A 15,770-nucleotide genomic window follows, 5' to 3' on the forward strand; every position below is an offset into this window, starting at 1 on the left:
CAAAGATAAAGACAACTAAAAGGACACTCGGAGACCAGAATCAGAGCCCCAGTCGCGGGGAGTGGGGGGTGGGGAGGAGTGCTGCGCCAGAAGAGCGGGGAGGTGAAAGGGGCAGGAGAGCTCCAGGAGCCGCGGGAGGCGGGCCCCAACCCCATGCAGGGCCCCAGCGGAGAGGAGTGCGCCCCGATCCCCGGCAGGCGGCGCCATGGCCGCGTGGCCAGACCCGCCAGCCTGTCTCGGGCTGGGGGAGGAGCGGGGGCGGGATGGGGGCGGGAAGGGCCCGGGCCCGGGCCGGGGGGCGGGGTGGGGGCGGGGAGGGCTGCCCCAGTGGCGCTCGGGCCCCGCGGCCGCCTTTATAAGCCGGCGGGGGAAGCGGGCCCGGCTGCATCGTGCTCCCGCCACTCCGCGCCCTCAGTTCCAGCATACTGACCCCCACGTCACTTGTGCCAGAACAGACCTTCATCCACGAAATTTGCGCAGGTAAGGACTCGACGCTGTCCCCGGCTCCTCTGGACCTCCGGGAACGTGGTTGATCCCCGGCCCCTCCCACATCCTCCACTTGCCTCGGGATGGCAGCGAGGTTGGATATAAAGGTCAGAGTAGGGACCTCCGCGCCTGGCAGCCCTCCGAGACTTCCAGCTACTTGTCCCGCTCCGGTACTCGCGCGCATCCGAGGCTCCCCGCGGCCGCGCTGGGTCGGCTGGAGTTGGACGTGGCTCCCGCGGAGTTCGCGAGCTAAGAGAACCGGGTTCTGGACCGCCGATGCAGTCCTCGGGTCTCCGGCCTCCAGGACCGCTGCTCGGGACCCCCACCCTCGGTCCAGGCATCTCCCGCGGGTGCCCAGTAACTGAGCAGCTCCTATGGTGCCCCCTTGATCGGAGATCTAAAGACTCAGGCTGGCAACACCAGCCCCCTGCCTGGCGTCCTCCCATGCCCCCCACGTAGTAACCTCTAGACCTCGCTACAGCCGCCAGGGGAAGAGGCTGATCTGTCCCCGTAGGGTCTAAAGTAGTTTGGCCAGAGCTGAGAGCAGTAGAGGGAGGGAGGCGCTTGAGTCCAGGATCCGCTGGGGGAGGAGAAAGGGAACATCCGGCGTGTCGATGTCTTTTTGGGAGTCGGGGTGGGCACAGCAGCCATGGGGCAAAGCTCTGGAACCCCCGAAGCCCAGGGAGCCTGCAACCCATCTCTGGGCGTGTACAGGTGAGTGAGTTGCCCAGGGCTGGTTGCTGTGCCCAGCCTAGGGAGGAAAGGGTTAAATGCATGGTCGACAATGGTGAGGTGGGAAGCTGAGGAAAGCCCCAGCCTTCCCGGACGTTGTCTCTTTCTGACCCCCTTTCAATACTCAGTGGGGCTGGCGGAGGGGAAAGATCCTGACGATCCAAAGTCAGGACGATTCTCAGGACAGTAAAGGCCTTCGGGTCCGGCGTAGGGGGAGGGAGGGCAGGAAGCTCGGACTCCGCAGGTGCACAGGACTTCCCTGGGAGGCAGGGGTTGGCTCTCGCCCGGGTGAGGATGACTGCAACTGTTGATTGAGTCCCTACTGTGTGCCAGTCCCTCTCCAACAGTTCTCTTGCACCGTATTGTTTACAAATGGAGAAGTGAGGCTTAGAGAAGTTAAGAAGTAAAGAAATTAGGTAAATAGAGACAAGGATTTGAACCCAGGCTCCAAACCCTACAGCCTTAGCCTCCTATTTCTACTTTACTACCCAAAGGGATGAGGGGCTGAGCCTTGGTTCCTCCTTCTTGTCTTTCCAGGGCTCAGTTCTGCCTCCCCCCATCCTCCAGACTGGCCTCCTTCAAATCCTTAGTCTTTCCCACCTGCCTGTCCACTCCCTCTCCCTGTCCCTCTGCTTCCTTTTCCCCTCCTGAACTCCACGCCTCTGAATTCCCTAAGCAGAAGAGGCCCCTGAACACAGCTTCCCAACTCCTCAGCCCCTGAAGTGAGACAGGCTTGGGTGTCTGTGTCGGTGGCCCCACCTGTAAGATGGGGAGTATACCTCTCCCATAAGATTATTCTGAGGAATAAAACTGAACTGAAGTCAGAAATGAGTGCTATCTTCATTTCTCACTGTCTAGCCCTGTTATCCGTGCTGGGAATACAGCAGTAACTTAAACAGACAAATACCTTCTTTCCGGAGCAGGCATTCCAACATTCGCATCGACCAACTTTTTTCACGCTCTGAAATTGACATTTTAGAATTGGAATCAAGCGATTCACAGGGAAGGAGATTAAAATGCAATAACGTGCAAAATTGATCTGCCAACATTTGGTCCTCACTAATAGAGAAGGCGACCTAGCTGTGTGGCCTGGAATGAGTTCTGTTCCCTTTAGGCTGAGGAGATCAATAAATAGCACCTACCTGCAATTGATGCACATGACGTGTTTAGCTGGCACCTGTGCTTAAGAAAATATTAGCTGTCATCAGCCCTAATCTCGCCAGAAAAATGCAATGTTGAGACTGGGTGTAGGGTTATGTCACTGCCCCTTCGTTACCCACCTTCGTCTAGGCTCTGCTCGTTCCTTGATGGGCTGCACTGTACGGTTCCCTAGTGTCCCCCTTGCCCACACTCAGATGCTTGGAAGTGGGGCAAACCTAAACTCAAGCCCTACTTGTCTTGCAGCTTACACACCCAACATCCCCTGCAACCTAGATGTAGTCCTAACTTTACAAGTAAAGAAATGGGTCTTGGAGAGAAGCAACTTGTCCAAGGACACACATGCTATTTGGGTAGCTGGGGCTGGATGGAGCCCTGGTGTCTAGAATTTCAAGTCTAGTGATCTTCATATAGTATCCCTCTCTGGGGATGAGGCCTCTTAATCCAGGGGTAAGATCCAGTGGCATAACCTGGAGTTTTCACCTTGAAATAGAAATTGGAATTGTTAATACCAACCCCAAAGCTCGAAGAGAACATTGCGGAGAAAGTAAGCAAGCTGGGCTGAGAACCATGGGTCAGAAATCTCTGTGTGGCCACAGGAATGCTGACTCAGCTCCCGGGGAGGTGGTGGAGGGATGGGGTGGAGCTGTGTAGCACTGTATGTTTTTGTTTTTGTTTTTTTTCCTCTTCTAGAGATGTCCTCACTTTTAAAGGACAGCTGTGGGCAGTAGATTGGAGGTTCATTCCCAGCACTGCTGTATGATCCTGGACAAGTCATTTTCCCATTCTGAGCCTTAGATGAGGAATAATATATAGGTTAGCAACATGTACTTTGTGGAGTTGCTGTGAGGGGCCAGCACGATCATAAATGGTTTTTCAACACCGGGCTGAACCAGTGTCGACGATTGCTATTGAGAAGTTAATAATAGTCCTAGTTTTAGCAGCATTTCCCTAACCGTTACCAGGTGATCCACAAAGGCCAGAGAGAAGGCCCTGTTTGGGTTACAAAGGCCTAGGTAGAGAGCAGGGTAAATCTGACTTTGGGGTCAGCATTCCAGTCCTAGCTGTGTGACCTGAGGCAAGTCACTTTACCTCTCTGAGTGTTAAGTTCCTAGTAGGTCCTCAACAACTTTAATATGATGCTTAGTGTCTTAAGAACATTCAAGAATGGTCTCCATATTTTTCCAATTCCCCATACCACCCCCCAACATTTCCTAATTGCTCCCAGAAAAACTTTATGCTTAAAGTTTTCCATGCTGAAATTCTCAACCTCACTGTGGCATGAAATCAATTGTTTGCATTGAATTTGACTTCTCAAATTAAGGGGTAAAATTTGAGATGAGGGTAGGGGGTGGGGGGAGGAGATGAGGAAAATGAAGTTAAACCAGATGTGTTATTGTTTAACTGCAGGATGGTGGTTAAACTGCCCCAGTATTACCATCGTTCCTTCTGAATTCCAGTAACCGAGAGTCAGGTTTCACTAAAAATTGTAGTGTTCCTTCCTGGCTAGTGTGTACTCTCTTTCCCCATTATTATTATTATTACTATTTTATGTTCATCTGAGGCCACGAAAGACTGACCAGAGAGGAGAGCTCATGGATGCCTAGAATTTCAGAGCGAGAAGGCTGGCTCTGTCAATTGGCTGCCTTGCAGACCTGGGGGAATGAGGCCCTCGTGGGGGAGGGGCTGGCCCAGGGTCACCCAGTTGCTTAGGGCAGAGTTGGACTGGAAATTCAGTCTCCTGGCTCTGAGCTCCATGACTTCCCCCAAATACTCACTGTCTTGAATTGGGTGTGTATCCTTTCCATAGCACATCCTTAGTGTATCTACTTTTTGAAAAGAAGGACTTGTTCAGGAGAGGATGCGGATAGTGTGGGTTGGTAGAAAAAGATCTTCAACTCAGGAGAGCAGAGTTTAGGGTCTTGACCTGTTGATATACTACCTGTGTGACCTTGTGCAAGTTACTTCCTCTCTCTGAGCTTCCTCATCTGTAAGCAAAAAGATGCTTAAGGAGCAAGAGGCTGGTTCTGATCACAGCACTTCCCTAAGACCTGGAAAGGGTCTAATTTAATCAATTGATCCTCAAATATTTATGGCCTAGTTTATGGCAGGTTAGTGACAAACTGCCTTCCTACTGAGGCAGGGAGCAGGTGTGGTGGATTGTTGACTCCTGCAGTGATTTAAAAGCGTTTATTTAGTTATTGGTGTTGTTACACTAGGCAGTTTCATTTTACTACTCTTAAAAGATCAGAAGATGAAGCCACAGCCCTGCCTGGCCACCCAGGCTGGCGCTGATTGGCAGCTGCTCTGTCCACTTTACCACAGTCCCCACCACTCCCTACCCTCTCACACCCAGCCCACCTGCCTCATTGACACTGCCTACCTGCCTTCTGAGTTTGCACTTTCTGGACTAAGTGCTTTGAGGCCACGGAACGGAACTCAGATCTCATCTGAAGAACCGCATGAAGCTTGGGTCAGCCCTTAGGAGGCTCAGGGTTAGGAATGTGGGACACATGGACGTTAGCCTCTCTGCTGCGGCCTGGTAGTATTGCTGAAACACGTTGGCTAGATGGAGGGAACTTTCTTTTTGCTTTGGTGGTCCCCAGGGAGAGACTACAGGCTCTAGAGGTTTTGGGGTGACAACATCAGCCTGTCAGGGCTCAGAGAGCTGGGCCTGGGGCCTACCCCCTTGGGGACAGATAGCCCTGTGTGCTTCAGTCTAGAGATTATGCAGCCCCCTCAGAGAAGGGACTCTCTTGACATCTGCCACCTCACTTAATGCTCCCCCAAACCCTGTGCATTGGTGTTCACTCACTTCACAGACAAGAAACACCACCTTGCACTCTGAACCCACAGTTCTCTGTTCTACCCCCTTTGCTGGGAGCCAAGGCCTGGTGATGACAGCAGACACCACAGCCGCGGCACAGATCTCCAAATCACCACGACTAAGCTTGGGGACAGCATGGGAGGACATGAACCCTCATGGTTAAATATAGGGACTCTAGAGGCAGCTGCCAAGATGAAAGCCTACAAGGTCTTCACAAACTGTTCTGGGGATACAAAATGAACAAGGGGGATGCCGATTCTGGATAGTAACCACAGGTCTCTTGGTCCTGGCACCTGCAGAGAAGTTCAGAAATGTGCCTGTGTGGGAAGCAGCATTTTATGAGCACCCGATGGGGACCAGGCATCTTCAGCATCATCTTTCATCCTCATATATCTCACCCCCTGCTGTTTTGCAGTTGAAGAGACTGAGGTCAGAAGGCAGACACCTTGGGTTCACTCCCTCCCCTAGGTGCCTCTGTCACCCTGTCCTGACCCAGGGGAAGGAGTAGAGGGGAGGGGAGGCTGGGAGGTTATTTCTGGGAACAGACCTCAGCCTCCCTGTAGTGACACCCGACCCTGGCTTGTTGTAGAGAATTGGCTTCCTCCTCCCAGATCTCAGTCCGTGAGTCAGGTGGGTGAACTTTACTTGGCCAGGTCTGCAAGCCGCTGAGCAAAGCTCAACATTGTATGTTATTTTAAAAAGTGCTTCCTTGGTTGCTTTTATTTGAAAAACCATTATTCCAACTTTTAAAAGGGTCTACCAGGTCATATTTGCTCAAGTCAAGCTCTTGTCTTTTCTGATCCACCTTTTACTTTGTCTACAAAACAACAGGGTGGGTACCCTCTTAGATCTCAAGTTGAGATTCTCGGGTCTCTGTCCTGTCATTCCCCAGGCCTCTTTGTTGGCTGTCACTGGACTGTATCAGGCTTGGCCTTTCTCAGTATCATTCCCCAGGCCTCTTTGTTGGCTGTCACTGGACCGTATCAGTCTTGGCCTTTCTTGATATCATTTGTCTCTTTCTTCCTCTACCTGTCCACCCTTTGACTTACCAGCCTCTTAACATATAGAAGTTAATAACTTACTCATCTGCCACCATTCTGGGGAGAAAGCTGATTCTGAGCCTTCCTCCCCTTCCTCACTCCTACTTAGCACTTCGCTAGCTGCTCTGTTTTCTCTGCTTCCCACCTTCCACCTACACATACCACTGCTAACTAACAGCGCCATGCCAGGTGTGGTGTTGAGAGCCTCACCTGGAATCGCTTAGTCTGACAGCAGCTCTGTGTGGCAAGTGCTGTTATCCCCATGTTACAGATGAGGAATCAGGCACAGAGCACCCACCTGGGAAGTGGGATACATACCCATTTGTCCCCTACGTTTGCCAATCCACCCGCTCGAGGCTACTTCCTTCTTCATGGCATGAATGACACAATCCAACTTCCTGGAAGAATCCAGTTCCTTATTTATTTTGAAACCATCAACTATTGCAATTTATATTTCAGCTTCGGTTAGCCTATTAAGATATCAAATATAAACAGGGGTCCTCTCATAGCTCGTCCAAGCCCTTGCATGAATCACCTGTGTATTTTTTTGTGAAAATGCTGTGTTTAAATTTTCCTCTTGACCTAATCCTTATAATTAACATTGATGGGCTTACTCTGTCAGGAACTGAGCTAATCACTTTGAATGATCTTTTTGTGCTTAACTTGTTATCCCCTCTGTTTTACAGAACAGAAAACTGAAACTCAGAGAAGCTGAGTAAATTTCCCAAGGTCACACAGCTGGAAAGTGGCGATAACACTTAAATCCAGGTTTCATCCTCTCTTGCCCAATCAGTTTAGCATCTGCATTCAAATTTTTATGTTTGGATACAAGCCCTCAGGAGACCCTGCTGTATACATTTGTTTTCAGTGAAACTGTCTGTCTCTGGGGTTTGCAAAGTGATGTGGGGTTGGAAGGTCTCAGAGGGAGGGGGCCCAGCATAGGCACTCCTGGCTGGGCAGCAGCATCTCTTCTCCCAGACAGTGGGTCTCAGCTTGGACACCTCCTCTTCTAGTCGAGAAAAAGGAAAGGATCGTCTTAGCAGGAAGCATCCTCAGAGGGGCCTGGGTTTGAATACCAGGCTGCCGTTTCAAGCTGTGTGACCTTGTGCAAGTCACTTTTCCTCTTTTGGCTTTCAGTTACCCTACTTGACAACCCTGGCTTGCATTGAATGAGACGTGGCCTTAAGACTTTTCTAGTTCACGGATGGCCAGTAGTTGGCGAGCATGTTGCTACTCTTCTGTCCTGTACACATGTCAGACATCACTAATCAACCACTGCTTTTTTTTTTTTTCCTTCTAAACCTCAAATTCCTTCTAAATACAGTCCTCCAGGCAGCCATTATCAATTACTTAGAGATGGCACGCAAGATTGAAGGACATCCCAGAACCAACTTAGATTTAATTATTGTGTGGACAGGGGTGGAGAAGGGACAGGCCCAGAGTGGCACCCGGATCAATGTCACTATGCTCTATCTTCTTTTCCTTCTCTGGGAAAGTGGGAAGAACCCAGAGCTAGACTGTGCCAGATCTCACCTCTGCTTCCCAGGTTCAGTCCTCAAGGGAGGCGCTGGTTTCTGGGGCTGGTCACAACCCAGGCTTAAAGTAAGACTGAAAAGGAGGTGGCTGGTTTCAGATCATCCTGGAAAGTTCTGCTCATCCCTTTCCTCCCCTTATGTAATAATATCAATAGTAGTAATAAGAGTTAACGTTTACTGAATATTTATTATGCACCAAGACACTCTGCTAAATGCTTTATATACATCCACACTTTTAATCCCTAAAACAGCCCATTTTTTAAGTGAGGAAAAGGACTCAGAGGGGAAGTCACTTGGCTGAGTTGCCCCAGCTGGTGAACCAATGGAGCTACTGAGATTTGAATTCATGTCTGTGCAACCCTGAACCCACTTCCTGTCCCCGGTTCAGTGTGGGGACTGCTGGACTCTGGCCCTGCTCTTCCTCGGCTCGCCATTGTCATTTCTCATTCACAACTGTGACACTTCTTTGCCTGTGGAAAGTGCTCTTTTGTGCGGAGTCTCCCACATATGTGTGGAGTAGCACAGCCAATGGCTTCTCCATTTTTTCAGGTTAGAAAATTGGGCCTGGGACCACACAGGGATGAAATGGTCATCTCTGCACCAGAAATTAAGTGTCTTGCCTGTTCCCTGGGCCTTGCTGAGCAGAGGGGCCCAGGGGAGCCCGGGGCACGAGATGGGAACTCGGAAGTATTGCAGCTGAGGTGGGTTTGGGCGTGTGCTCTCGTCCCAGGTGGCCCAATTCTAGTTCCTGTTTTAATTGGCCATGTGACCCTGGATGAGTCACTTTAATACTTCCAGCCTCAGTTTCCAGGCTCCTGTCCTACTATTTAGTTTTTAAAGCTTTATTCTTATTCACGAACTCACTGACCCCCTTAAAGCAGCTCAATAAAGTATTATCTTCATTTTGCAAAAGGAGTCATTGAGGCTCAGGTCAAGTCGATGGCAAAACCAGCCCTCGAACTCAGGTCAGGGTCTCGGGCTAAGTTCTTTACCCAGTGTGTCCCCGGTCTCTTGCATCTTCACCTTTGCACCTGCTGTCCCCTTCCTTACAGGGCCCTTCCTGACTGCAATGCCAGTTGGCATCATGACTGCTTTTTTAGATCTTTCTCAGAAATCTTGAGCCTTTTGTAATCTGATTGTCCACATAGCACTCAGCTCTGAGTATGAGTTTCTGGAGGGCAAGAAGCCTATCTGAATCATTCGTGAATTCCAGCGTCTAACCAGGTGCTTGTACTCAGCAAATGTTTCATGTCCTCCAGTGAGTAAAAGGCTGCCACACCTGGCAGGGGTTTCCATAGCCCAGCTGGGCTTGGTTAACTGTCCTCTTGGCTTAGATACCCAAGTCACCCCAAGCTGAGCCCAGCTGCCCTTCCCAGATCTCCACTGGTATCTTCATCTCACCACTGATGACACCAGCTCATAAATGGTTTGTTAGCGACTAGCAGCAGGACAAGCCAGTTTCCCTGTTGATGGCTCAGGGCCCTTAGTCAGGTATGGGTTCCCCCAACATTATACTTCAGATCGGTCTTTTTGTGCATTCTACTCACATATGTACCCTCAGTATGAAACATTAATTTCTTTGATAATAATAATAGTAATGGCTGTACATAGAGTAATGAATCTATGTGTACCATGCTTCCTGGTGCACAGTTTGAAGTTAGTACATATTTGGTGAGCTTGCATACTACATCCTGAGGCGAGGCCCAGATGGAGGTTTCTAGGAAGGGAAATTGAGCTGTCACCTCACTCCTGTCTGGGGCAGCCTGACATGTGTCAGCTCCGTAATTCCCTGCCACTTCTCATGGCCGACAGCAACAGAGACTAGCACCTCTCCAGACAGCCTTGAGGGAGGTAGTGCTGTGATCTATGAAAGATAGAAGGCAGAAATGGGGCTCAATATGGTTAAGTAACTTGCCTGTGGTCACAGAGCTGGTGGATAATGGAGATGAGATTTGAACCCAGAGCCTGGAGTCTTTCCCCTCTGCCTCCCAGTCTGCTAAGCCAACTGGTTTTGGCTCTGGCGAGGGTGCATGTGTCTGTCTTGGGGCTGCCTGGTCCAGAGATCCAGGCCTAGCTCCAAACGACATAATTTGTTTAGTAATAATGGTAAGAGTTGTCATTACTGAATCCCTCTATATGGCCTGCTAAGTAAGTGTTTTTCATACTCTTTTTCTTTTGGTCCTCTTAACCGCTCACAGGGTCGGCACTCAAATCCTTTTTTTACAGGTGAATAGAAGCACAGAGGAGCACAGAGGAAGGGAAGGGACTTGCTCAAGGTCATGCAGCTCATAAGCGGTTAAGCCAGAGTTGGAACCTGGGTAGCCTGGCTCCAAAGTGTGAACCCCAAATCCCTTTGCAGGCCATATGTGTAAACTCTTCTTGAACCTGATGGTTTTCCGGAGCCCAACGGGGAGGGAATGAGAGGCAGGAACTGACTACGTGACACTCCCTGGCCCCGTGAGCTGAGGAGTGCAGAGTTTATCTGTCTCCTGTGTGATTCTTGGGGTAAGGGAGAGATGGAGGTGGGGAGGGCGGGAGCGTGCACAGTGGGACAGTCCTAGTGTCTCCAGGACCAGGGTGAGGGGGAGGCCAGAGCAATTAGCCTGGGAGAAGCTGCTGCTAACTCAGAAACCTCAGTCTAGGGCTCTGGCCTCGGGCCTAACCCTCCTGGGTTTCTATCTCAGGCTTCCAGAGTCTTCCTGGGGTGGAAAATCTCAGTGCACTGTCTTATTTGACAACTTTGTCCTGAAATGTCTTCCTTCAACATCTGAATCCCCGGGCTGGCCTGCCTGCCTCACTTCCCCTTTTTGGGGGAGCAGATCTTTTCTTCTTGGGTAGCTACATGATCTGAATAATCGAGTGTTTCTCCGACTGGCCCTTGGCCAGACAGAGCTCAGCCGCATAAGGCCTCTAGCTGGGGCTCCGAGGCAGACCAGCCAAGCTCCTCATCTAATCAACGAAGGCAAAAAATGGGGAAACCGCCTGCCCTATTGGCCTTGCTAGGCCAGGACCCAGTGGTTCCTGTGACAGAGGCAGCTCTGGCTTTGGGCTTTGTCTCCTCACTGCCAGGAAGTGGCTCCTGCTGGGAGAAGAAAAAGACCGCCCCCACTCTAGGAATTTCCTGCTAGAGTGGCCTTTCTTGTCAGCGCACTTGGGTGCCGGTTTCTTGGCACCTGTCAGGATGGGGAAAGGGAAAAGCAGAGTCAGGGAGGGAGAGAGATGTGTGCAGAACATTCATTCATTCATTCATTCATTCATTCAACAAACATTTCCTTAGCCCAACTGTCTGCTAGGCCCAGGGCTAGATGCCGCAATTCACTGATGAATCTGGTCTAGTTTTTGCTTTCAAAGAGCAGCCAGTATGTGGGGAGGTGGTTGTGTCAGCAGACCCATACGGAGTGGTAGAAGGTAAAGGGAAGTTCGAGGGCCATGGGAGCAGAGGAGGCCACCTAACCATGCCCTGGTTAGAATGACCGCAAAAGATTTCTAGAGGAGGTGGTATTCGATCTTTTTTTCTCTCTCCAACAAATATTTACTGAGCATCTTCTACAGCAGAGTGTGGTTCCAGATGCTGGGGATGCACAGTCAACAACACAAAGTCCTTCCTCCTGGAACTCCATTGTACTGGAAGACACAGACCATAAAGTCATTAAGTTAATTTCAGACAGTGATGAGCACTGCGAAGAAAAGAAACAGGGCTATGAAATAGTGAGGGACCAGGGCACTGTGGGGGTCTCTGCACCTGGCGTGGCAGGGAAGAACTCAGAGAGCGAGGCCTTTGAGCTGAAAAACGAGGAGTGAGCCCAGTGAGTGTTGCTGGCAAGAGAACAGAGCAAAAACCCTGTGGGGAGAGAGCAGGGCCCGGAGGGTCTGAGTGGTGAGGGCCTGGGGCCAGGGGATGCTGTCAGAAAGGTGGGCAGGACCCCACGTTTGTAGACCTCCATCCTATCGGCCAGGAGAAATTAGGGGTCGGGTGACCTCCCGTTTGTTAGATGGACTTTGAAACACAGTTTGACCGGGAATGGACTTTGGGACTTGCCACTCAAGCCTTCTCGGGGTACAGAGTGGGTGGCAGAGGCCCAGAGAGGAAAACTGACCCTCCCAAGGTCACAAAGAGAGGTGATAGAACTGGTTCTAGGTTCCCTAGCCACCACCCAATTTCTCTCCAATATACCCACACAGCTCCTCTGAGTTAAGATGGACATTTATCAATCACTTACTGTTTGCCAAGAAAGTCACGTACCTTGCCCATGAGGCACGTGACTTTGAAGATGAGGCTCAGAAAGGTACAGGGACCTGGGTAAGAGTTGTGCAGACCTGGGTTCCTTATGGTTGACCCTGGCCAAGTGACCGCACCTCAATTTACTTATCAAATGGGGCTAGGACTACAGTTGTGACCCCTTACCCACGGGGGATACGTTCTAAGACCTCCAGTAGATGCCTGAAACTGTGGACTGTACCGAACACACATGATAAAGTTTAATTTATAAATTAGGCTCAGTAAGTGGTTAACAGCCATAACTAATAATAAAATAGAATAATTATGACATTATACTGTAATAAAAGTTATGTACGTGGTCTCTCTCCGACAGTATCTTATTGTACTGTACTTACCTTTTTAACTTAACAGAAGCACTTGACAGCTTCTCTTGACATATCCTAGTTGCCAGCATCGCTACTCTTGTACTTCGGGGGTCATTACTAAGTAATATAAGGGTTATTTGAACACAAGTGCTGTGATGCCTTGACAGTCGATCTGATAACCCAGATAGCTACTAAGTGACCCATTGGCGGGTAGCGTCTACAGCATGGACACACTGGACAAAGGGGTGATTCGTGTCCTGGCTGGACAGAGTGGCACCGTGCGGGATTTCATCACGCTATTCGGAACGGTGCACTATTTAAAACTTAAGAATTGTTTATTTCTGGAATTTTCCATTTAATATTTTTAGACCAAGGATGATCACAGGTAACTGAAACCTCGGAAAATGCAACCACAGATAAGAGGGAGCTATACCATAATGCTTTCTTGCTTATGAGTCCGTTGTGGATTCAATGAGATATAATGCATATAGAGCACTTTCTATAGTACTTGGCAAAATGGGAATATTTACTGAGCACTTTCGTTTTCATTTAAATTATTTTATGGACCCTGAGATCTATAAATAGATGAATCATAATGCTCGTGTCAAGCACTCTCATCGTTGGTCCATAATGGCCCTCTTGGCTATTATTAAAAATAAATTTAAAATACCTATGAACTATCACCCAAGACCAAGACTAGAAATTTGATAATAATTGACATCTTCCTCTGAACTCCTCCATCCACCTCCTACCCGCTTCCCTTCTGTGGAGTAACCACTATCCTGAACCTAAGGTTTCTCAATCTCTTGCCTTTTTTGATTAGTATTTTTATTTTGGTTTTGATTAGTATTTTAATTAGTATTAGAAGTACATATATATGTACCATAAATATGTATCTGGAGTTTCTCATTCCCTTTGCCTTTTTTGATTTGTATTTAAAATCATATTATATAGGTGTATCATATCTAAAAAAATATATTTATATCTATATGATAGGGAATCATGCACAATCTCTTGGGACTTATTTTTTCCACTCAATCTTACATTGCTGAGATTCATCCGTATGTTGCATGTAGCTGTAATTCTTTATTTTTAATTGAAGTATAATATTCTACTGGGTAACTTTCACAGGTTTTAATTCAATTTCTTGTCGATGGCATTTGAGTTATTTTCAGGTGTTGGCTAGTGTGGAAAAAGCATCCATGAGTAATTATATACCTGCTTCCTAATGCATGCATTTAGGGATTTTTCTCTTGATATATTTCTCAGAGTGGAATTATTGGATTGTTGGTCTGTGAAAGTTTGTTCAGTATTACAAAATAAGAGCATATTGTTTCCCACAATGATTGTATCAGTTTATACCCCCACCTGTAACATATAAGAAGTCCTGCCGTTCTGCATCTTCTACAGTACACAGTATTGTCAGACTTCTTAATTTTTTCCAATCAGGTAAGTATAACGATTTCTCATTGTACATTTTATTTGTAATTCTCTGATTACCAATGAGATTGAATAAATTTGTATGCCAAGAAGTATGTATGTGAGTCCTCTCCTGGGAATGTCTTTTGCCCATTTTTCTATTTGTCCTTTGTTTTTTTTGTCTGTTTCTTATTAATTTGTAATAGTTCTTTATATTCCTGTCCTGAGTCCAATCATGTTTTGGAAATGGAAATTCTAAAATTTACTGTAGTCTAACTTAATAATCTTTTCTTTAATAGTGTTTTGATGTCTTGTTTAAGAAAGTGTGCCTTACTCTAAGGCAGAAAGCTATTCACCTGTTAATAGAAAGCTATTAACAGTTTCTATTAAATGATTTAAAGTTTTGTTTTTCACATTAAGACCTTGGTCTATTGATTTTGCGTATACTGTGATTTTGTGTATACTGTGAGGTAGGGATCCAATTCAATTTTGTCCCATCTAAATACCTATTTTTTCTTATATTTTCCAGTTGTCTTTGTTGCTGATATATAGAAATGCAATAGGCTTTTTTTTTTTGCATTTTGCATTTTGACCTTATCAAGCAAACTCACTAAATTCTTTTTCCAATATGTGTCTGTAGATTTTGTGTAGACAATCAGTCTACATAGAATAATGTAGTTTTCTTTTGTGTTTTTTAATCTTTATGCTTTTAATCTTTTTTCTTATTGCACTGTCTAGGACTATCAGTACAATCTTAAATAAAAATAGTAGTACTAAGTATCTTTGCCTTGTTTTTTATTGTAAAGAGAATGTTCTAAAATTTTCCCGTTTAGAATGCGTGATTTGCATATTTTTAATAAATTGATTTTTTGGGTTAAGAAAGCTCTCTTCTATTTATAACTGATTGAGAATCTTTTAAATAATAATTTGTGTTGAATTGTATTAAATACTTTCAAAAAGTATCTTGAGATGATTATATGTTTTTTCTCTTTTAATCTGTTAATATATATATTACATATATAGATGTTCTGATATTAAACTATCCTTATATTCCTAGGATAAATTTACCTTGTTCATTATGTATATATTTGGTTATGGTCTGATAATATCTTGTTTTGAATTATATCAATTTTCATGAATAAAGTGTGTCTCTAATTTTCATTTTTTATATGGTACTTTTCTGCTTGGGATTTGCAATTATGATGGTCTTGTGGAATTAGATGGTAATATTTCTCTTTTACCTTTCTCTGGAAAAATTTGGGTGAACTTGCGATAATTTGTTTCTTGGAGTCTGGTAGAATTCAGCTGTAAAAATCACTTCAGCCTGTAAAAATTTAACTACTGTTTAAATTTTTTAATTCAGGTTTTTTATTTCTTCTCGAGTCAGTTTTGGTAAGTTGTTTTTAAGAATATGTACATTTAATCTACTTTTTCAAATTTATTGATATAAGGTTGCTTATAGCATTTTCTTACTGTGTTCCTTTTCTATAATACCTGTGTCTTATCTCTTTCTCCTTATTTTTTATTTTATTTTTTCTGATTAATCTTGCCTCAAGTTTACTGACTTTGGAAGAACCAACTTGTGGCTTTGATCATCTCAATTGAATCTTTGTTTTCTATTTTGTTGATTTCCGCTCTATAGAATATCTTTTTATTTGAGGAAGGTTTCTATTTTTTCTAACTTCCTAAGTTGGACACTTAGCTCATTAATATTTAGCCTTTCTTTGCTACATTCCACAATTTTTTGTCATACAGCGTTTTTATTATCATTCAGTTCTAAGTAATTTTTAATTTCTACTATCACTTTTCTTTGATCCATGAATTATTTAGGAAGGTTTTCATCTCTAAGTGTGTGGGGAATTGTTTGTCCTTTTAAAACCTAACTTCTAACTTAATTGTACCATGGTCAGAGAATGTGGACCATGTAAAAACCTGTTGTTTAAAATGTGAGACTTGCTTTATGGGCTGGTATCTGACCAATTTTTTTTT

General features: G+C 46.3%; 1 protein-coding gene across 1 annotated transcript in view; it reads left to right on the forward strand.

Moving 5' to 3' along the window:
* Positions 1 to 311: 311 nt before the first annotated feature.
* The window catches only part of ALPL (alkaline phosphatase, biomineralization associated), a 53,181-nt gene continuing 37,722 nt past the window's right edge, over positions 312 to 15,770 (forward strand). Inside the window, exon 1 of the mRNA XM_039854298.1 lies at positions 312 to 480. The gene's annotated coding sequence lies outside the window, so the exon portion shown is untranslated. The remainder of the gene's footprint in view (positions 481 to 15,770) is intronic.

Source organism: Pteropus medius, unplaced genomic scaffold (genome assembly GCF_902729225.1).
Source record: "Pteropus medius unplaced genomic scaffold, Ma_sr-lr_union100, whole genome shotgun sequence".
NCBI classification, from domain to species: domain Eukaryota; kingdom Metazoa; phylum Chordata; class Mammalia; order Chiroptera; family Pteropodidae; genus Pteropus; species Pteropus medius.